Source organism: Panthera pardus, unplaced genomic scaffold, assembly GCF_024362965.1.
Source record: "Panthera pardus isolate Hobbes unplaced genomic scaffold, ASM2436296v1 HiC_scaffold_16, whole genome shotgun sequence".
NCBI lineage: Eukaryota > Metazoa > Chordata > Mammalia > Carnivora > Felidae > Panthera > Panthera pardus.
This window is the reverse complement of record NW_026526721.1, coordinates 110843468-110859911: the sequence shown is the minus strand read 5'-3', so window position 1 is coordinate 110859911 and position 16444 is coordinate 110843468. Positions and strand designations below refer to the sequence as shown.

Below are 16444 nucleotides of genomic sequence, written 5' to 3'. Positions count from 1 at the left end.
CATGATAGACGAAACCTGCAAAAGCAGATGCCATGATGGATGAAACCTGCAAAAAAACGTGTGGGGAGAAAGCTAGAGAAGGTGGGTAGGCCCGCAGATTGTTCTGTTATCTGACACCTGTGGAGAAAAAGGGGAGGGAAGGGGGAGAGGGTAAGAAGAGTTTCAGACTACAGCACAGTTACTGGAAAGTTTCAGCCAGGTTAACCAAGAGACTCCAAACCAAAGGGACCTATTAAAGAAGCCCCGTATTTTGCTATTATGCATCTGCATTTTGTGTGGGGGGCAGGGAGTGTGGGAGAGAGAGGCTTTATTTTACTATTTGGTGGGGGTGGGGTCGGGTGGGGGAACCTGGTCAGAAGGTAGAAGGAGACCCAGGAGGGATTGGCATTTATACTGGGACTGGGCAGGGGAAGGGCTGCCTCAGGGCCTGTTGGGAAGAGAAACTGAGGCCAGCCCCTACTGAGACCTACCTAGAGAGGTGGGGATGGGAATTGGGCCTGGAGGAATGAGGGGCCACCCTGTCTCCAGGCTGAACATGAGGCCCTGGCCCTGCCTCATTTTCCCCTTACAGGACCTCAATCCTGCCTGCTCCCTGGGCCCTATGGACTCCAAACCTTCGTGCCCTGTTGCAGAGGAGAGGGCTAGGCATGTGAAGGCAGTGGACAGGGAGCCTAGGGAAGTTAGGGAGCACAGGGTAGGACCCAAGGTGTGGAGAAGGTGGCAGCCACCTGGGCAGTTGGTTCCTGGAAGCGAAGACCACAGACAGAGCCACACCTCCCAGGGCACCCGCAGGGCCCCAAACGGCCACTTCCAGCAGATGGGCCGGGCACCCCTGCAAGGCATTCACTGGGCACTGGGCTGGGGAGGGGGCAGCATTTTCCAGCACAGGGCAGTCTCCGAGCTCTGCTGGTCCATGTGCTTCTTCCTCAGCCTGGAGGACTCTCTCTGTTCACTGTCCTGTTGGAACGTTCCGGCTTTGAGACCACCCTCAGATGCCAAGCTGCCAGTTTGTTCATACGCTTCACCCCGAGCTGCAAGAGCTGTTCTTCCTCCTCAAATGTCACATCTACTTTGGCACTGGAGGTCATGGCCTTGATGGTGGGGTCATAAGAGTTGGCTGCCAGCACCAAGTTGGCCCGTAGGTAGTTGACATCGCTCCTCTTCTTCCAGTTTGCCAGGGCGACGCGCTGCTCCGTGAGCATCTCCTTGTCAGGCTCGACAATGGAATCCTCAGGATTATCTCTAGGCACAGGGCCACTTTGGGGGGAACGGTTGTGGAGGATGGTGTCTGAGGCCTTGGAGTCCCAGTGACCACTTGGAGTCCGCAGTGACCATAACCATCTCTCCCACATCCGTGACTTGTACACTGTGGTCGAGGGCCTCGATGACATCATAAGAGCTCAGTTTAACACCAGCTCTGGCTCCTCCTGAACCTGCCTGCTGTTCTCCAGTGAGGGCTGCAGTTGCAGTGACTGGGCCCTTGGCTGGGTGGCTCCAGCAGGGTGGGCCTGGGACCAATGTCTGCTTCCTAAATAGCAGATTCCCCAGGATGTCCAGGCATTCCTCCAGGCCAAGTTGGGCTTGGGCTCAGGCTCCAGGGTGACCAGGAACTCTCCAGTTGGGGCCAGGGTCTGATAAGCCTCCTCCAGAGGGGGCTTCCCAGGAACCGGAATGGTGGTAATTTGCTCAGGTCTTCTTATCCTACTGGTCTTTGTGCCCCCCTTCCCCTCCCCCTCCCATCCCCCTCCTCCTCCTCCTCCTTCCCCTCTGTCACTTTGCATCTTCCACCCTCCTCAGCATCTTGAAGTCCTCAAGTGTCAAGATGCCGTTAGATAAGGGGTTAATTCATATCCAGAAATACATAAAGAACCCATACAACTTGACAAAAAAATCCAGCTAAAAAGTGAGCAGAGGATCTGAATAGGCATGCTTCCAAAGAAAGCACAGATGGCCAACAGGTACATGAAAAGGTGCCCAACATCACTAGTCATCAGGGAAATGCAAATCAAGACCACAGGGAGATAACATCACACAGGTGTTACAATGGCTATTATCAAAAAGAGAAGGAATAACAAACGTTGTGAGGATGTGGAGGAAAGGGAATCGTTGTGCCCTGCTGCTGAGGGTACAAATTGGCACAACCCCTGCAGAAAACATTATGGAGTTTCCTGAAAAAATTGAAAATAGAACTACCACACAATATAGCAAAATGAGTGAAGGTGGTCAAAAGATAGAAACTTCCACTTATAAAAAAAATAAATCCTGGGGAGACAATGTACAACACAGTGACTATGGTTAATAGCCAGTAACCATTCTGTAAGTTTTGCCTGTGTTGTTACTTGTGGCTATGACTTAACTTCACTGATCAATATTATTCCGTTTTATGAATATATCACCATTTGTTCATCTGACCTATCACTGATGGCTATTGAGGTCACTTCTAGTCTTGTGCTGTTTATAGTTCTAATGCATATTTTTGAAAGTTAAAGAGTAGATCTTAAAAGTTCTTATAACACGAAAAAATATAATTCTGTGTGGTGATGGATGGTAACTAGATTTGTTATGGTGATCACTTTACATTGTATGCAAATGTTGAATCATTATGTTGTTCATCTGAAACTAATGTTATATGTCAATTATATCTCCATTAAAAACAGTGATAAAAAGAATAAAAATTAAAAGATCTTTATTTTCCCATTAGTCTGTGGTTCCCCAAAAAAGTGAAGAAGCTCAGAGGAAACATAGCCTTGGCATGAATGCGGCAGGGGATTGAGAGAGGAAGAAACTAGGATTGTCAGGCAACTGTGATACCTGCACAGCTGGAGATCTAAGAGGTACATATTCATGGCTGCTACAGGGATAGGAAAGAACATATAAAGTATAGAAGTCTGGAGAAGTGTGGTTTGTGATTGGATATGGAAGGAAAAGAAAAAGAGGAAGGACTCAGGGTGGCTCTGAAGTTTCCGTGCGACCTAGTGCAAAACAATACAATTGATGGCAAAAGAATGGGGTATTTAATAGGGATGGAGATAAACGCCTTATCAGATTGAATCTTAAGTGTTTATGGAATATCTATGTGGACACAACTGGGAAAATATGTCTGAAGACACATGGGTTCCCAATGGGCCTTATGTTTATTCTCATCCTCAACTCTGTCTCTGTCTCTGTCTCTCTCTCTATTTATGTATATATATATATATGTATATATATGTGTGTGTGTGTGTGTGTGTGTACATATACATATATATGTATACATGTATATATATATATGTATATGTATATATATATTATATATACAGATGCCCATAAAGATGAAGCTATTTGCTTCCCAGAATATCAGATTTAACAAGCATTCAGTCTGGGGTGTCTGAGTGGCTCAGGTGGTTGTTGAGTGGCCAACTCTTGATTTCAGCTCAGGTCATGATTCTGGCTGGGGTCATGGGACCCAGTGCTGCATCTGGATCTGTGCTGAGCGTGGAAACTGCCTGGGAATCTCTCTCTCTCTCTCTCTCTCTCCTGCTGGGATTCTTTCTCTCTCCCTCTGCTTTTCCCCCTGTTTGTGTGCTCTCTCCTCTCTCTAAAAATGAAAAAAAAAATTTTAATAAAAAAAACCCTTTCAGTCTGAAGTCATTTATGTAATGCAACTTTATAAAACTGTATTAAAGCAATTCTGTTCAACAAAAGATAATATTAAGAAACTGAATAGGCAAGCTCAAAAAAGTCAGATACATGGATTTTTTTTAATTTTAGAAATTAATAAGAAAAAGACTGACAACCCATTAGGAAAATGAGCAAGTGACTTTCTTGGGTACCTTATAAAAGAGGATATTCAATGCAAGATAAAAACACAATGAGATATTACCACAAATCCACCCCATTTTCTGAAATGAAAAAGTGTGACCATACCAGGTGTTGGCAAGGATGTGAAGTAAATGAAACACTCACATAGGACTGCAGAGAGTACAATTGGTACAACCTCGTCATGACAAGTTTGGTGACCTTGAAAGCCCATATAACTGATGGCCCAGTGTGAGCTTATATCTAACAGAAATGCCTGTAAATGTGCCAGAAGACGTGCACAGAATGCTTGTAGAAGCATTAGAACTATAAACAGCACAAGACTGGAAGTGACCTGAATAGCCATCAGTGATAGATCAGATGAACAAATGGTGATATATTCATAAAATGGAATAATATTGATCAGTGAAGATAAGTCACAGCCACAAGTAACAATACAGACAAAATTTACAGAATGGTTACTGAATGAAGCCAAATCTAAAAGAAAACATGCACTATGATCCCATCGATCTAAAATTAAAATTCCAGCAACACTATAGTATTTCGATATGTATACTTACAGGTTAAAATGCAAGGAAAGCAAGGGTGTGGATTGTCACTGAGAATGAGCAACGAGGGCTTTTGTGAGCACACCTGCCATGTTTTCTTTCTCGATCTGAGTGATGGTTACGGAGTGGCGGTTATAACATGGTGCTCGTGTTATTAAAATACATTAAGCTGTCCATTTGTGTTTGAGATATAGGCATGCCACATTTTATTGTACTTCACGGATACTTTTTATTTATTTATTTTTTTTAACAAACTGACATTTTGTAATAAGCCTGCATGAAACAGGTTTATCAATCAATGCCATTTTTCCAAAAGTATCTGCTCACTTTGTGTCTTTATGTCACCTTTTGGGTAATTTTCATAATATGTCAAACTTCTTCATGATTATCGCATTTGTTACAGTCATCTATGGTCAGCAATTATGACTCATTGAAAACTCAGGTGATGGTGAGTATTTTTTAGCAACACTTTAAAATTAAGGTATACACATTGTGTTTTTAGATATAATGCTATTGCATACTCCTTGACCTACAGTATTGTATAAACATAATTTTTATATGCACTGGGAAAGCAAAGAATTCATTTGACTCACTTTATTGTGATATATGCTTTATTTCAGTGTGCTCGAACAAAACCTACAAAACCTCCGAGGTATATGTCTACTTTTCTGCTTACTTGTTGTGTTTAACAATAAAGATAAAAAACTGAAAAGCAAAAAGAGAAAACCATAAATACCTTATTTCTTCAAGAAAGAAAACTTATGAGGTAAGTTTAGAAGAAAATAGGAACATCTCTTAACAAATGAAGAGTTACGATAGGAAGGTAGGAGCTGATGTTTACAGGTAACAATTTTATTTTATTATTATTTTATTTTTAATTTTTTAATGTTTATTTATTTTTGAGAGAGAGACAGAGTGCAAGCAGGGGAGGAGCAGAGAGAGGGAGACAAAGGATCTGAAGCAGGCCATTCACTGTCAGTGCAGAGCCTGATGCGGGGCTGGAACTCACTGTGAGATCATGACCTGAGCCGAAGTCAGACGCTCAGCAGACTGAGTCACCCAAGTGACTCAGTACCCCTAAAAATAACAATTTTAAATATACAAGTTTGGTAGATTTGTTTTAAAAAATAAAATAGTTTCCGTGAGTCACAGAATTTTTCTCTTTTACCAAAAGTTTCAGTAACTAGGAGAAATAAATGTAGAAAATATATTTTACATCTGATTATCCTTAACATTTATAAATAAACAAATGGAGGAAAGTATATTCTTCAGTTTGACTATTTCCCAAATACCTAAGTAGTATCACAAGTGAGACAGCAGAAGGTAAACATAGGAAAATGGGAGAATACAAGTCACAGAAACACACCATTTCATTTGTCAAGACTCTGTCCTTCATACCCGTAAAAACTTCAGCCCAAAAATGAGTTAGTGGTTTCTAAAAACCAGAGAGCACAACCCATGCTATTTATGAAATGTGCAGTAGAGATTAACTGAATCCCTCATATACAGAGATACGTATCTTATTTTGCTTTTGAAAAACAGCAAATATATTTTGGGGGCCATGCTAAGGGTTACTTACAAAAGAATTAGTGATTCAGAATCCTAAATCTATGGCCATGCTTATCACCAAAAGCATGATATTGTTTGCCAAGATTATATTCTCAATGAAAGAAATGCCCCGGATTGCTCAAGCTCACATTCCCTTGATATATTAGTTCTTGGTTTGGGCTCAGAAATAGTTTTTAGGTAGTTTCTTATCATCTTGCACTTTTTTTTCCCCCTTTTTAACCAAGTGCAGAAAATGTGGCCAGTGTGCATTTCCAGCAGATGTCAGTGTTGGTGTTTGATGTGATCTAGGAAGGCCTCAAACCGGGGGCCCTACCTTGAGGATGAACAGGGTTCTGTGCAGATCCTCACTTCTTGTGAAGTGTGGAAAGATAGAGAATTCTGTTCTTTTGCAGGATATTTTCTTCAGAAGTCTATTGCTGTGAGTTGGGAAATAGAGTTTCGACAGATTTGTCCATCTCTTTCAGACTTAGCTTGTTCTAGTTGTACATAAATTGTATGAATTTATTCTTCCTCTTGCTCCAAAAAGGATATTTGCTATCTATTTCTCTCTCTGAATTTCTTCCCAGAATGATGATTTTTTGGCTTGAGGAATTTCAATGTGTTTGTCTCAGAAAAATATATTTAGCACCTACCAGGTACCCAGGAAATAGAACATTCTAGCTGGCTTGAAGGAAGACTTTTAATTATGGCAGTAAGTTCTATCACAAGATATGAACAAGTTATTAAGAGAGGACAGAAGACAGGGTAACAAATACTGCCTAGAGGAGAGAGGTAGACTTCATTGAAGAAGGGATCTGGAGCCTTGAAGGATGAATATGTGCTTCAGAAATGAAGAAATGAAATGATGTGCAAAATCCTGACGAATGCTGTTCATGCCGATAACTTCCATACAAGTTATTTTAGATCATAGTCCTGATTCTTTGGAGGCTACTTGAAGTATATTCAAGTATTTAATAGTTTGAGACTGGAGGCCATTTACAAAGTAGTTAAAAACACAGAGTTTAGATTCTACCTAGATTCAAATTCTTGCTTTCCAATTATTAGATCCTGATATGGGGGTAAAAAAGTAATTTTCTTGTGCATCAGTTTCTTTATCTGAAAAGGAGATGGAAACGACATCAAGACTTTATAAGATTGTCAAGAAGACTAAGTGAAATAAATATAAAGTGCTTAGTACGGTGTGTGGTGCATAGTAAGTACTCAAAATGATAGCTATTATTTATAGCTATTTTATCTCATTAGGAATCATGAAGAAACATTCAAGAAAGTTGACACTGAGTAGAGGTACTCAGATTTTAATGAGGAAAATACGTGAACCAACCATTTTTTTAACTGATAGTTCACCAGTGTTTGGTATTTATGCCGAATTTGCTCTGTCCTTTAAGAAAGAGATCACATCGAGACAGGCACTTTAAGCATTTGTCTGTTCTGCACGTCTTGCTGTGTGGTTTTGGATCATATTCACATGCTGTCAGTGAAGGACCTACTCAGGTTCAAGAGCACACCCAGAAAAAGACAGGCTTAAAGAGCAGAACATGAGAAATCTCTTCAGTGCAACAACTGTGCTCAAGCAGAGAAAATCAGGGTTATTGAGGACTTTGTCAATAGGATCTTGGAAGCCAACATTCTACGTGAAAGTCTGATCACCCAGCAGTCTGCTTTCCCTCTTGTCCTATGAAGAATCATGACTTGTTTCATTAGTCACAACTAAGAATGAAATGCATTAGTTGGAAGAGAGAATGGGAATGATATCCTTATCTTCCAGATTTATTGATGAGATCTCCATCTCTGTGAGGCAGGTGAATGGTGGGCTCATTCAATTTGGATTGACTGTTTATGAATGGTTCATGTTTAGATTTACTTTATCCAAGGGATATGATTCAGAAGATGAAATTAAATAAAAGTGGAGAAAACAAGACTTAAAAAAGAGAATCAAATTTGGGGCACCTGGGTTGCTCAGTTGCTTAACCAACTGACTTTGGCTTAGGTCATGATGTCATGGTTCATGAATTTGAGCCCTGACAGGGCAGAGCCTGCCTGGGATTCTCTCTCTCCCTCTCTTTCCACTTCTCCCTTACTTGCTGTCTTTCTTTCTCTCTCTCAAAATAAAGAAATACTTAAAAAAGAGAAAGAAAATAAAAATTCCCAACTATAAGCACGAACAGCATTCCAGTGCCTGGGCAGATACATCTCACACTGATTTTGCAGGGAGCCAAAGTGAGAAAACATTGACTGAGTTGAACCTCTCACAGGAAAAGAGAAATATATATTGACAACCTGATTTAAAGTTTTATGGAGAAACAAACATCCCAGAATTGCCAGCATGAGATTGGAGGAGAAGAGCAAGGTGGAAGACTGGTGCTGCCCAACTTCAAGACTTACCATGAAGCTACAGTCAAGACAGAGAAATAGACCAATGGAAGAGGATAGAGAGCCCAGACATAGGCCCACATAAATATAGCCAAGTGGCCCTTGGTAATACAATGGAGCAAAGATAATTTCGTCAATAAGTGGCACTGAAACTGGACATCTACATACAAAAAAAAAAAAAAAAAATCTAGGCACAGAGCTTATACCCTCCACAAAAATTAACTAAAGATGGATCATAAACCTAAATATAAGATATGAAACCATAAAACACCTAGAAATAGGGCGCCTGGGTGGCTCAGTTGGTTGAGCATCTAACTTCGGCTCAGGTCATGATCTCACAGTTTGTGGGTTCGAACCCCATGTCAGGCTCTGTGATGCCTGGAGCCTGCTTTGGATTTTGGATTCTCTCTCTCTCTCTTTCTCTCTCTCTCCCTCTCTCAAAAGTAAATAAACATTAAAAAGTTAAAAAAAAAAAAAAGAGTGCCCAAAGTCCAGAAAGGTGACAACACCAAATTCTACTGAGGCTATGGAACAACAGCAACTCCCATACACTGCTGATGGGACTGCAAAATGTTACATCTGTACATTTTGGAAGATGGTTTGGAGGTTTCTTACAAAACTAACTATACCCTTACTATATGATCCAGTGATCATGTCTCTTGGTATTTATCCAAAATGAAATGACAAACTTATATCCACACAAACACCTGCACACGGATGTATATGGCTTTGCTCAAAATTGCCAAAACTCCAAAGCAACCAAGGTGTCCTTCGGGAGGTGAAGGGGTAGATAAACTGTGGTACATCCATACATTAGAATATTATTCAACATGAGGGGCGCCTGGGTGGCGCAGTCGGTTAAGCGTCCGACTTCAGCCAGGTCACGATCTCGCGGTCCGTGAGTTCGAGCCCCGCGTCAGGCTCTGGGCTGATGGCTCAGAGCCTGGAGCCTGTTTCCGATTCTGTGTCTCCCTCTCTCTCTGCCCCTCCCCCGTTCATGCTCTGTCTCTCTCTGTCCCAAAAATAAATAAACGTTGAAAAAAAAAATTAAAAAAAAAAAAAAAGAATATTATTCAACATGAAAAATAAATGAGCTATCGAGCCACGAAAAGTCAAAGAAGACATTACTAGTAAAAGAAGCCAATCTGAAAAGGCTACATACTATATTATTCCAATACATGACATTATGGAAAAGGCAAAAGTACGAAGATAATAAAAAGTTCAGTGATTACCAGGGATGGACTGTGGGGAAGGATGGATAAGCAGAGCACAGAGGATTTCTTTAGAGCAGCGAAAATACTCTGCATAACATTTAATGATGGATACATGCCATTATACATTTGTCCAAACCCAAAGAATATATAACATCAAGAGTGAGCCCTCAAATAAACTCTGGACTTTGGTGATTGTGATGTGTCATTGTGGGTTCATCTATAGTAACAAATGTAACACTCTCTGGTAAATAAGGTTGATAATGGGAAGGCGAGGCATGTGTGGGGTAGAGGGCATATGGGGAATCTCTGTACCTTTCTCTCAATTTTGTTGTGAACCTCCAACTGCGCTAAAGAATTCAAGTCTTAAAAAGCGAGAGAAACATCAAGCCACCTGGGTGGCTCACTTGGTTAAGCGTCTGACTCTTGGTTTCAGCTCAGATCATGATCTCATGGTTTGTGGGTTCGAGCCCCACATTGGGCTCCATGCTGACAGAGTAGAGCCTGCTGGAGATTCTCTCCCTCTCTGTCTGCTTCTCCCCCTGCTCACTCTCTCTCTCTCTCAAAAATAAACTTAGAGAGAGAGAGAAACATATCAGTCTCTCAAAGAAATCCAAGTTTTTACCAAAGAGAAATTTTGTCTCACCAAGGAACTGCATTCACAACCAGCCCCGGGCAAGGACAGAGCAGCACATCTGTTGCCACATTTGTTGCTCGTCTCAGCTGAAGGAACCAACTCCAGGCTTGCCCTAACCATTCCCTCTCTCATCCAAATTCTGTACCCTTTCTTTTGGACAGTGAGAAGTCTTGGCTGCCCTTGCACAGCCCTCTATGGTGCCTAGAAGCTACAATTCATGTTTCTAACACCCCCTACAGGCTTTTTGAGGCTAGCTTTCACACCATTTGGTGGGAGGACCTCAGCAAGGCTGGTAATCACTGGAATACAGAGGCGCTGGTGGTCTTCTCCGTTCCTGAACCATCCTCAAAATTGTTCTGAGGAGTTCTACTGTTACTCCAAAGTCCACCCAGATGCATTGTGGGGTGAAGGTAAGATACAGGACAGAGAAAAACCAATGCCGAGATACTCTCAGTTCGCTCCTTGAATTTATAGGAGGTTTACCTGGTTTGGAGCTGAGTGGAAGTAGGAAAAACTAGTTCTGGCTAACTGATCACTCCTAAATTACCCTGTCTTAAACCTTGATGGTGGGTTGAATCAAAAAGCTAAGAAGTTTCTGGGGCACCTGGGTGGCTCAGTCAGTTAAGCATCTGACTCTTGGTTTTAGCTCAGGTCATGATCTCGTTTGTGGGTTCAAGGCTTGCATCGGACTCTGTGTTCGCAGTGAGGAGCCTGCTTGGGATTCTCTCTCTCACTCTCTCCCTGCCTCTCTCCCCACTCAAGCTTTGTCTGGCTCTCTCAAACAAATAAATAAACTTAAAAAAAAATCTGGGAAGTTTCTATCTTTTATCTCTCCTCTTTCTCTGACGCCTCTTAGCCCAAAAGAGCATCTCAAATTATTATCCCATCACATTATTTTTTTTAAAAAAATGGGCCTAGAAACCGGTGAAGTTGTAAGAATAACCTCTGTCACATTAGCCAGTTAAACATTTGCAGGTGCTTTTGTAAGAAGGAAGCTTTCTTCAGCTCAATTGTATTTGGCATAAAGCTTGGGATAAAAGCTTTGTATTTTATACATAAAAGAAAGTCTTCATACAATATTGTATTTCCTGCAGTATAAACATCTTCAGAACAGGAAGAAGAGAGATAATTTTCCGTGTGTGTGTGTGTGTGTGTGTGTGTGTGTGACAGTTTCTTTGTATCATGTGCACCTGAGCAAGTATAAATGATACACTTGAGACATGCACAGGCCAGACAGACTTAAAACTCACCTTGCTGTGGAGCTGACATACTAGTTCAGAGGAATATATATTTTCAGAAGGGAAGAAAAAAATATTCAGAATATGCAGTATGAAATTAGTTACTCTAATCCTAGGTGCCACTCTGAACAAGTCCCCAGGCTCTGCTTTTTTTCTGAAAAGCATTTCATTTACATCAGTTCTCACAACTAGCCTATTGAGGCAGGTAGTTTTATCTCCATTTGGAAGATGCAGAAACTGAGGCACAAAGAGGACAAGTGCCTTGCCAAAAACAGCATGATTAGTTAACTGAGAACTCAAATGAGGCTTTTCTGGCTCCAGAGAGCTTGGTAAAACCTTGGTATTTTCAAGAGAAATATCACTGGTCTTGATCACTTTCAAATTCTAATTAGCCTGATTTAAAACTGTTTGATTATTAATATAAATTTGTTCACAAAGATTTAAATCCAAAAATAGATTATAGAAATTATACAGCTGATTTCCTCAGTCAGCATTAGTTTGGGCCAAAGGCTATATCAGGATGTATCATCTGTTTTAAAACCAATTTCTCTGTTTTAGAGAGAAAGCAAGTGAAATGTTTAAGTATAAAGATTCATTGATTCATTTGGATCCTTGAGAACATTTTATAAGAAACCACTTTGAGTCATTTGAATTATATCAATCAAGAAAATTACTTGCAAAAAAAATAATTGAATGAGAAAATAGGTACATTATTAATTGTAGGTATCTAATATCATAAGCTTAACGTAATAGTTTTGATTTTTATATTTGACATATGTAGAACTGAACATGTGTAATTTTTCCCCTATAAAATCACCTCCTAATATTTTAGCAAATTTGGGTGAGGCAAGCGTCTCTTAATCTTGAATATTTTCTAGTATTGGGTAGCCCTATGGAACTCTTCATTATGCAAAATATTGATTTGCTTCCATAAAAGATGGATAAACTGTTTCTAAAACTATATGTCCCAGAACTGGGGAAAAATACACCTTGAAATTTATATTTGAATCATCCAAATTATTCGTATTCTAATACAAAGATCAAGCCAGTACATTCATCAGATTGTCCTCTCGAGGAGGAATCTTGCTGGGGGTTCGATTGGGAAGGAAGCAGCCCACGGTAGCTTGCAGACCCAACTCTCTCAGGAAATACCATGACGTCATTACAAGCGAGCAAAAGAGCCTTGACGTTCACACACAAATTCAACTCATGATGCCAAGTTGACCCTCAAAGTAATTCACCTCTAGTCCCACATTTCATTAGGGGAGGTGAGGTGTGACTATATATCTTAGGAAGAAACAGAAGTGGTTCTAGTCCTTTTTTTTTTCTGAGGAATATTTTCAGTGGAAGAAAAAGAGGAAAAATGAATTTGGATACTTTCTGTAAGAGTTCCACTTTATGAATTTTATACAAATGATACAATTTGATTTAAAAGCTCTTTTGTGATCTTCAGTTTCATTTTCCAGAGGGAATATCAGAATTTCTGAGTCTCCTGAGTCTAGGACAAGTTTGTGTGAAGTTTCCTCATTCAGTATCAAGGGAGTCACCGAGATCAACAAACCACATATCAGCATTCTTTTGCATTGGGTAGGGGTGTGTGTGTGTGTGTGTGTGTGTGTGTGTCAGTGCTCACACATGCACACTTGCTAGATTACTTAGATTTAAAATCTTATGTAATCACAGGGGAATGGCTTTATTTATGTCATAAATAAAAAAAACCACTTCTAATTATTTAAAGTTCAAACTTAAGTAGGCACTTCTGCCTTCTAAGAGATGTGGCAAATTCCTGTCGTTGGGGATAATAATCTCCCTATTGCGCTCTCCCCTTGGGTGATCAAACATTTAGAGTAGCCTGCCACAAATACAAGTGTCTTGTGTAAGTGAGATATTTTTGTTTTAGTTGATTTTTCAGTCACGTACCAGGACTGAATTCTGCATGTTGATCAACCCAAATGCAAAGACACAAGCCCCCTTGGGAGATGAAATGCAAGTGAGAGTCACAAAGGAGCAGGAATTAGGAGCCGGGGTGACAAGGAACCTAAGTCCTTGCACAGAAGTCTTATTGGAAGATTTGATAAAGGAGGCAGCATGGGTAGGTGGGTGTATTCAGGTGTGGTATTGTATTGAGAGTCTGACTCTGGTTTTTGATACTTGTTTACTGATAGTTTTTAAACCTCTCTGCTTCTTTTCCCCACATCTGGGCAAGCTGATAAGAAAGGCTGGTACTTCCTCCTTGGGCTCACACAGGAAGTTCAAGCCACATGCAGGAGCCTCGCTGCAGCCCCAGCCCTAAATAGAATAAAAAGCCCCAACCCTGAACTAGTCTCCTTTCCCTGCTCTCCCAAATCACTTTTGGACCTGCTGAGGAGGCAGCCTGCTCCCTCCAAAAGCCTCATTATATAACAAACCTTTTCCTACTCTCTTGGTGTGTGTGGCTTCAGGAGTCTTAACATTTTTTTTTTAATGTTTATTTCTTTATTTTGAGATTGAGGGAGAGAAAGCGTGTTCGCATGCAAGTGGGGAGGGGCAGAGAGAGAGGGAGAGAGAGAATCCTAAGCAGTCTCTGAGCTGTCAGTGCAGAGCCTGGTGTGGGGCTTGATCTCATAAACTGTGACATCATGACCTGAGCTGAAATCAAGGGTCGGACGCTCTACTGACTGAGCCACCCAGGCGGCCCAGCAGTCTTAACATTTAAACCAAATGCTGGGTATAGGTTCATCTACTTCTGTGGAGTGACCAAAACAAATATGCATGTACATTTGATATACATATAATTAGATTTTAGATTGAGATTGAATTTCTTGTAAACTTACTATCAGAAAGAAATGTCAAAACTCACAGAAGGAAAGAATAAAACTGAGCCATGCAAATATTTGTCCAACATCCATGTTCAAAACATACGCTGAGTGAACAGTACATAGTCAAGCCACTAAAAAGTCATTTTAGGAATTAAGGAGCTTCTGACAAGAGAGAGAATCACTATTAAAGCACCACCCAGCACACACATTTTTCTTCTAAAATTTCTTCTAAATGTCAGTGAGATTTTAAAACCCTACCCATAGTTACAGAGGATAAAGTGGAAACTTAGATGACTGTGGCAGGCAGAGATGTAGATTAATATAAGTTCTTACATTTGCATGGCTCTGGCCAGAATCAAATCAAGAACAGAAATAGATAAACCAAATGTGAACTATACACAGAAAGGAAACTTGGCATTATTACATAGAAATTGTAAGGATTACCCCTGTCAACTCTGGTGCATAGTAGCTAGGTTTTTATGTGCAAAATATTATGATCAGATGTGCTGAATGGCATTTAATCATACCATGGCCAAGAGAAGAGTCATGTATTTTGTGAAGTGGTAAGTGAGGAAATTCAGGGAAGTCAAACGTTTAATATATGGCAGTCAAGAAAGGAATATTCCAACCATATTCCAACCATATTTATGTTATTGGCCTCAATACAATTTCTTTAGAAAAGATGAAATTTTCAAAGCCTATCCAAAATGGCTTTTCTGGATCATTCTACTTCTAGAGAAGTCTCTGAGGTTGAAGACCCTGGATAGACTATCCAATTTAAATCTTGGGGCCTCTGAGAAATAATTGTTCCTTCTAAAATATAGTACAATCCAGCCAACTCTCTTAGGAGTTATTAACATTTCATTGCTATATAAATGTTCAGCAGCAGAAGAAAGAAGAACTGTATTCAGGGACTAGTTCTGACAGATTACAGTGTGAGGTCTTGATAAAGGTTGTGAAGGGTTATGTCCTCCAAATGATTTATCCATCATAGTAGGAATAGAAATACCACGCAGCCTGAATAAGAGTTAACAGTGTCATTTTAATTAGGTGAGCACTGGATTGTTAAAGCCCAAACAGACAATAATTATAATATAGGAGGTACTGCAAAGCAGTTTAAAACAATGAAACCTTTGTGTCATTCACAGTCAGACTTAAATATCTAGCTAACCTATTTATTCTCTGCATACTCCAAATATTCTTTCCACCGCCTTTACTGAGTGAAGGAAATTAGATACAGTGGCCCCAGCTCCTAAGTGAGACATACTTTGGAAATTGTACTTCTCTTGAATTTAATAAAGCCAATAACCCTAGTTATTCCAAGAGAAAGACTGTGATCGTGTGAGAAAGGCCAAATAGCTTACCATCCCCCTGCAGAAAGCAATATGATATGAGCAAACAGAAGAATAGAGCATGTTTCACTGAGAATCTCCTTAAACTAAATCATGAATCAGGAACAATTAGATTATAAAAGGCTCTACAAAATAAATTGCTTCCAAAGAAGTACTGATATCTTAGAGTGGTGCCTATATCAGTGTTGGATTAAAAAGTAGTGATCATGGGGCGCCTGGGTGGCTCAGTCGGTTGAGCGTCCGACTTCAGCTCAGGTCATGATCTCACGGCTGGTGGGTTCAAGCCCTGCTGACAGCTCAGAGCCTGGAGCCTGCTCCGGATTCTGTGTCTCCCTCTCTCTCTGCCCCTTCCCTGCTCATGCTCTCTCTTTCTGTCTCAAAATAAATAAATATTAACAAAAAAAAAAGTAGTGATCCACTATCCACACCTACTTCGAAGATAAAGACTATAGGTAATGAACAGAAACAAAAATCAAGACCGTGGCTAATTGTTTTAAGAGACAGGAGCCACAGTACAGAAGAGTACTTTTCAGGGAGGTAATCAGGCTTGTGGGAGTCAGAATTAAATCTTGTTAACGGTATGAGGTTCTTTATTCTTTCCCTCAATCAATTATTTAAACCTATTTCAGGAATTTACATGATGAATAGTCAAGGTACAGAGATTCTGGAGGACATGAAATTGTCCAGCAATGCGCTAAGTTAGTCTTCACTGGAAAGTTTCCAATGCGTAAGTACTTGTTAGAAGTTCTAAAATGGATCAGTTTCTTCCGATTAAAGTCTCGGCAAGAATTAAGTAGTTTAGTAACTCTCAGGAAAGATAGAGTCTGAGAAAATCATTTGGAGTCATTTGACACACTGCACACCCAAATCAAGTCTTGCAAACTAAGCACACACACACACAAAAACAAAAACAAAAACAAAAA

The 16444-nt window shown here is 40.3% G+C and overlaps 1 pseudogene; it reads right to left on the bottom strand.

The window, feature by feature from the left end:
• Positions 1-565: 565 nt before the first annotated feature.
• Positions 566-16444, bottom strand: part of LOC109258023 (peptidyl-prolyl cis-trans isomerase FKBP8-like) — a 32708-nt pseudogene continuing 16829 nt past the window's right edge.